Source organism: Tenrec ecaudatus, unplaced genomic scaffold (genome assembly GCF_050624435.1).
Source record: "Tenrec ecaudatus isolate mTenEca1 unplaced genomic scaffold, mTenEca1.hap1 Scaffold_2309, whole genome shotgun sequence".
In the NCBI taxonomy this organism is placed as follows: Eukaryota; Metazoa; Chordata; class Mammalia; order Afrosoricida; family Tenrecidae; genus Tenrec; species Tenrec ecaudatus.
In genome coordinates, this window is record NW_027458515.1 from 37,212 (window position 1) to 44,608 (window position 7,397).

General features: G+C 41.2%; 1 pseudogene; it reads right to left on the minus strand.

The window, feature by feature from the left end:
- Window positions 1-6,353: 6,353 nt before the first annotated feature.
- On the minus strand, window positions 6,354-6,936 carry LOC142436357 (stathmin pseudogene; annotated as a pseudogene).
- Window positions 6,937-7,397: the final 461 nt, after the last annotated feature.

Consider the following 7,397-nt stretch of genomic DNA (forward strand, 5'->3'; position numbering starts at 1 on the left):
TTGAATACAGAAGCCCTGGAAAGGCAGTCATTCAGCAAGGTCATCATACCCCAGTAGCCAGACTGACAATTTGATGCTAATCATGTCTGGTTCTGTCATGGACTCCAGAGAAGGAGGCAACAGATTGTCAGCTTCCCCAATTTCCAATTCCTATTGGAGTTTATCTCGGGTATATTTTGTTGTTGCAGGTAACACTCTTGAATTTTTGTTTTATGTTTTTCTGTTTTACAGTAGATAAAACTTGGGATTGATAAACATATAGAGAAAGCAAGTAGATTAAGGGTTTCGGTGGGTGGTGGCATGGGAGGACATAAACGGGAACTGAAGTCAAGGAATTCAAGAAGGAAGATGATGTTTTGAAACTGATTGTGGTAGCAATTGTACAATACTGCTTGATGTGAGTGAACTGTGGAATGATATGATATCTCTATTAGTACCCAATAAAATGGTTAGGGGGAAAATTAAATAAAGATTATTTATTCCATTGCTAGAAGTTTTTTGTAAATTCAAGTTCCTGGCTTATATCAAAATCTCTTTTACTGTTCATTATTTAAATGTTTGTTTGTTTTTTGAATGTTGTTATACTGGGATGAATTTCCATCAGTTTATAATTATGTGTGACTATCTGTCACTTATTTTTTCATGATACATATATGTAACAAAAGGCCATTTGCAAAATTCTTCTCATGCATAATTCAGTAACATTAGATTATCATTGTGTTAAACAATTACCAATATTTGCAAAGTTCCCTATCATACGTATAACACAAACCCAGACAAAAGAATTCTGGCTTGATAATTTCCTCCTTAACATGGAATAAATAGCTATAAATCTAATACTTCAATTACTTTGAATAAAAGTCTGCTTCAAAAACTTTCGCTCCACCTTTGGAAAGAATAAAGCCTAAACTCTGTTCAATGTCTTTCAGTCAGATATATTTTTTAATGAATACTTTGTTGTGGCATATCAAATCTAATATAAATATCAATATCTATAGATCATACTTCCTTCCACTACAACCAACTCAACCAATTCAGAGTGCTTGCAACCTTCAGTCCTCCACAAAGCTTTCACTGTGTGGGAGAGTCAGTGTGAGACCGGGCCTAAAACTAACCTCAAGAAGAAAGCTGTCCTGCAGGGGTGTTAGAGACCCACCCCCTCCTGGAGCAAGTGAAGAAAGAAGTGAGGACAGGAGCCTGGGTAAGGACTGCAGTGGCTGGTCAGCGAAAACTGCTGTGCTGAGCACTTTGGTAGCTCTACTGCCCATGGCAGGAAACCAGCTGAGAGAACTCCAGGGAACACCTCTGACAATGAGCACGAATGCTTTGGATCAGAGAAAATGTTTCTCTGTGGTCCCCAAAAGGTGGAAGACAGTGTAAGCTCATCGAATACCTCTCCTGTATGTGTGATGGGATGCTGTCAGCAGGGGGCTCTCAGAACACATTGAGCCCAACATACACCTGGGTACTACCATATATACTCGTCTATAAGCTGAGATTTTCAGCACAAAAATGTGCTGAAAACCTGGAGTTCGGCATATACATGGGTCAGTGGTACCCCAGTGAGGTGTAACATTTCGCTGCACCCTTCACCCCCTGGTAACGGGATGAGCGCCCGTTATCTTGTGGGTGATTGCCGTTTGTCCACTGTTCATTCAAAGTCACGTTGACACTGCAGGTCTTTGAATGTTTGTTTACTCACATTTAACCAATCACAGCCGTCCTAAGATATGGACAGCTCCAATTGGCAGAAGCACCCATACTGATTCACTTTCGCTGGCAGCTGAACTGGTAAGGATGTTTCTGTGGCTGTGCTTTGTCTCTCCCCTCTGGTGTCTATGCTAATTTACATCCTGCATGCCCCATCTACACAGACTCCCTCCTGCCCCTCCTACCATCTAACGCATCATGTAGGGGGTGGGGGGCAATACCATGAAAAATCTTTTTCAAAGTCTTATTTTTTTATCCTATTAGATATGGATACTCTTCAACCAAAACAAAAACGCCAGTCATATGAGCCTGGTTTCAAAATGAAGGTTGTGTGAGGAGCAGAAGAGAGCAATAACAGTATTGCAAGTAGTGAATTCTATGTTGATGAAAAGCAAGTAAGGGAATGGAGGAAAATGAAGGCTGACTTGAAACAGATTCCAAAGCTAAAAAAAGCTCATTGTGGTTTAATTTCTTTTTGTGGGGCTCTAGAGAGTGAATTGCATAAATGGATTATGGAGTATCATCAAAATAGTTACTGTGTAACACGCATGGGAATCCACATACGTGTTCTACAGATGGCTAAGGATGACAAATATAAAGCACCAGGCATTGAAAAATTTGTTGCATCAGAAGGATGGTGTACCCACTTCATGAATAGGTTTGGCCTACTATGTTTGAGACAAAGAACAAAGATTTCCCAGAAATTGTCACAAGACCTTGAAGAAAAAATTATGTCATTCCAGTCATTTATTATAAAACAAAGAAGGATTTATAACTTTGACCTGGCAGATATTGGGAATGTGGATGAAACTGCCATAACTTTTTATCTTCCAAGCAACAGAACTGTGGCAAGTTTAGGAGAAAAAAAGACATTTTTCTCAAAACCACAGGAAATGAAAAAAACAAACAAACACTTTACAGTTGTTCTATCATGTTTGGCTAATGGAACTAAGCTCCACCCTGTCATTATTTTTAAAAGGAAGACTTTGCCTAAGAAGATCAATTTCCCACCAAGAATTACTGTGCATGCACATGTTAAAGGCTGGATGGATGAAGACGGAACAAAAAAAAAAATGGCTGTAAGAAATTTGGAACCGATGACCAGGAGCAGCCTTAAAGAAAAAGCCATCACTACTTGTTTGGGATATGTTCAGAGCCCAACTGTCGGATGACATTAAAAAAAAATGGCAAAATCTATTAAAGTTACTTTAGCCGTTATTCCAGGTGGGCTTACATCTGTACTGCAGCCTCTGGATGTATCTTTGAATAAGCCTTTTAAAAACCATGTGTGAAGGATGTGGCATGAATGGATGTCATCTGGCCAAACCTGACTAACAAAAGGAGGAAATCTCATGAAGCCTGACAGAGTTAAAAGCAAAGTGGTTTCTAGATGCATGGGAAGACATTCCAGAAGATATGTTGTGATGTGCCTTCCAGAAATGTAGTATTAGTAATGCTAATGGCAGTGAAGACTGTGTTTTGTGTGAAAATGACAGCAGTGATGGTGATGACGGCGATCTCAGTGAGGACAGCATCTATGATGACCTCACACCAGCTGAAGCTCTGCATTAGGATACGGATGATGATGAGGAATCCAGTTTTGAAGGATTTTACTCTTTACATTTTAGCTAGGTTGCTGATTGAACTCAGGGAATAGTACCCTTAAGGTATCATTGTTCATACCTTATTGTTTTTGTTGAACCTATTTTCCACTTACTGTGTTGGTTTACTAATGTTAAATGACTTGTTGTCCTTTTATTTGTTTTTTATTTAAAATAAATATTTGAATACATTACCCCCACTGATGTCTCAATTTTTAGTAATTTTATTTTCACTTGTTTTGATTATTGAAACTCACCAATAGCTTCTGCATTTTCCAGCCTAGGCTTATACTCGAGTCAATCAGTTTTTCTGGTTTCCCAGGTAATAATTAGGTACCTCGGCTTATACTCGGGTCAGCTTATATTCGAGTATATACAGTAATTTTTCCTTTGGGGAGGAAAAATTACTGTATTTCTGTGGTTTCTTTTAACACCATAAACAACCTTGTTGTTAGGGTTTTTTGTTTGTTTTAATTCAATCTCTAATTCTGGATGAAAACGTCGAAGTACCCTTTACTCCTTTCCAAATATTCTGCAATATCCTAGGGGAAAGGAGCTTTAGGGATGACAGATAAGTGTTTCCCTTTGTGCTCAGATGTGTGACGAGATTCAGGAAAGCCCGGCCGTGATTCCATTATGTTGTGATTATGTTAGAAAGGGTTCTCTAGATGAAAAAACAAACAAACCAGAACATATGATTATACATCAATATCTATCAATTTCTCTCTATTTATATAACATAAGAAATAAACAGTTAATCTATAAAGCAGTGCAAATGGCTCAGTGCAACTCACTTCCCTACTGGCAGTCCTTCAGGTCTTGAGGGCCACAGGGTAGTCCTCTGTAGAGCAATTCAGATTATCTTGGCACAGGCAGCAAACAGCAAGGCAGTTGACAGGATCCAACAGTCCCAAGCTCAAGCGATATTACTCCAGTAGTGTGGTGAAGCAGTTTTGAAGGAAACTCAAACTACAGCAACACAGTCCATGGGTTAGGTGTCCCACAGGTAGTGTAGTTTGTAAATTGAAGCAGAGAGCAAGCTATGGCAACCACACACTGATCTGATCATCACAAAGTAAGAGACAAGAAAGGTGAGGCTCACCAAGCCATTTACCTCTCTGCCCTTCAATTAATCCCACGTGTGTTCATTGGCCATGTTGGCACAATAAACCTACCTATCACAATGAGGATATTCTCTATAATTTCACCATAGCATCTGGGTAATTATGATAGTAATGGATGTAAAGCAACATTAAACATAAAATATGAACAAATGTTCATATGATTGGTAAAGTGAAAACCTGAGAGAGAGGACTATGTTCTCCCAAAGACAACATCCCCATCACCATGTAATTCCCAGAGCCAGGGGCCTCCATTGATCCCTTTTCAACTTTACATAACTATGTGCCTCCCACATGCAAATACATAATATGCAGCCATGTGAAACCACAGCACATGTACTTAAATTCGTATTCTTTCTCACCCTGGAGAGCATTTTCTGGGCGTCATGAATCTTATCCACATGAACATGAATTATGTGTGGACTTTCCTTTTTCTGGTGGAGACTCTGGGTGGTGAGTGCTTCAGGGATTCACACAGGAAGTCTGGGGATGCAGCATCTGAACACATGACCTACTGTTGCTCTTTTTATCTACAGTTGTCCTGGCTCAGGTCTAGTGACAAGAGTCAGACCCTGGACTGGTGAAGACTTCACAGGCACTGGCTGTCACTTGTGCTGTCTCCAGATTCTCTTTAACCAGCTCCGATGTCAGCTGGATCCGCCATGATTCAGGAAAGGGACTGGAATGGGTTGGTGATATACAGAGGGGTGCTAGCACACACTATAATCCAGCTCTCCAGTCTCAAGTCAGCATAACCAGGGACACCTCCAAAAGTAAAGTTTATTTAAAACTGAGCTCTGTGAATCCTGAGAACACAGCCGTGTATTACTGTACTAGAGGCACAGTGATGGGAATTCAGTGTGAGCCCAGACACAAACCTCCCAGCAACAGGCCATGGTTTCAGTAGATGCAAGGGCTGAGGTCAGTGATGCTTTCCTCTCAGAAGCTGTGGTTTCCCCACCTTGTCAGCACCTCTCTAGGGACACCATGCACAGACTCAAGAGAAGCTTCATGCCTCTGAACATGATTTATTTTCCTTGGAATGGGCTTTGTCTCTCTTTCACCATCTTCCAAAGACAGATTTCACAGTAATAGTAATTGATGAGATATCACTTTACAACTAGTTAGTTCAGGCAGGTGTCCTCAAACTACAGCCCGCAGGCCACATGTGGCCCACCGAGGACATTTATCTGGCCCGCCAGGTGTTTTTACCCCATTTGTTTTTGACTTCAAAATAAGATATGTGCAGTGTGCATGGGAATTTGTTCTTTTTTTTTTTTTTTAAACTATGGTCCGGCCCTCCAATGGGTCTGAGGGACAGTGAACTGGCCCCCTGTTTAAAAAGTTTGAGGACTCCTGTTTCAGGGTACCAACTAGTGCCATTTGTTGTCAAAGCTATAAATATTTCATGTAGAAAAAAATTCTCATGTGGAGTCCCAAATTGTCTCTATACCCTCAGATTTATCTTGAACCTTCTTATAATAAATAATCACAAATGTAGTTTTTTTTTCACTGCCACCAGCAGCACTTTGCAGTTTTATTAACCATTCAAGTACAGTAGCATCTGGTAAAATCGGGACAGAACTGGGATTTAAAAGCAAACAGATATTCAGCATCTAACAGTTTTGAGAAGCCACTACATACTCTTTCACAAACATGTTTCCACGGGGCCAATACAGTGCTAGCCATTCACCCAGCGCACTGAGTGCACCGAAGTAGAAAAGAGGCAACAAGAAAAATAGCTACGTTAGAAACACTCCAACACTTTAGAAAAAAAGAGTCAAACACTTTTTGTTTCTCTCCTTTAGCCCCTAAAACAACATCACATGGTCTGGATCTACCTATTTACGTCCTACGTTGGCTTCTAGTCTTTGTCAGGAGGGAAACAGTAATAGTAGTAAAATGACACTGGCCAGCACGGTCTTTGGATCTCAAGGAGGGAGGGGAGAAAGTCAGTCCTCAGGACAAGCTAGTCGGCTGCAGTCTCATCAGCGGGGTCTTTGCATTCCTTGTTCTTCCGCACTTCTTCCACGTGCTTGTCCTTTTCTCGCAAGCGCTCCAGCTTGGCCACCATTTGTGCTTCTCGGTTCTCTTTGTTGGCTTCCATTTTGTGGGTCAGCTTCTCCTCGGCCATCTTGCTGAAGTTGTTGTTCTCCTCGATTGCTTTCTGCAGCACCTCCTTCTCGTGCTCCCGCTTCCCGGCCAGCTGCTTCAGGACCTCCGCCTCATGGGACTTGCGTCTTTCTTCTGCAGCTTCTAATTTCTTCTGAATTTCCTCCAGGGAAAGGTCCTTCTTCTTTGGAGGAGAAAGAGGGAATTCTGGGACGGCCTCTTTTGAACGGGGGCTGAGTATCAGCTCAAAGACCTGGCCAGAGGCCCGCTTCTCCAGTTCTTTCACCTGGATATCAGAAGAAGCCATGGTGAACAGAAGACAAGAGACTGGCAGTGTACGCTCTGCAATCCACTGGGAAGGAAAGCCCTGCTCGGTCCGAGCCGCCTGGCCACACTCTCAAAAATGTAGTTTTATGCAATCATTTTGGCTTAGAAGGCCCTAGAAAATATTGTCTATCCAAATATTGTTGTTTGAAAGCAAATAATTATTAAGAAGATCCTCAAAAAAAGAAAATAAACTCACCCAAAAGTGAAAGACTGCATACAAAGTATATATATATATATATATATATATATATAAACATATATACACACATTCTAATATGACACAAGGATGGTGATACTTTATTCACATACTTTGGACATGTTGCCCAGAGAGGCCAGTCCCTGGAGAAGGCCATCACGAGGGCAGTGACAAGGAGGAAGGCCCTCCAGGAGATGGATTAACAATGGCTGCAACAATGAGATCAAATGTAAGAACAGTTGTGAGGACAGTGCAGGACTGGGCAGTGTTCTGTTCTTTTGTGCTTAGGGATGCTTTGAGTAGGAACCAACTTGATGGCACCTATCAACA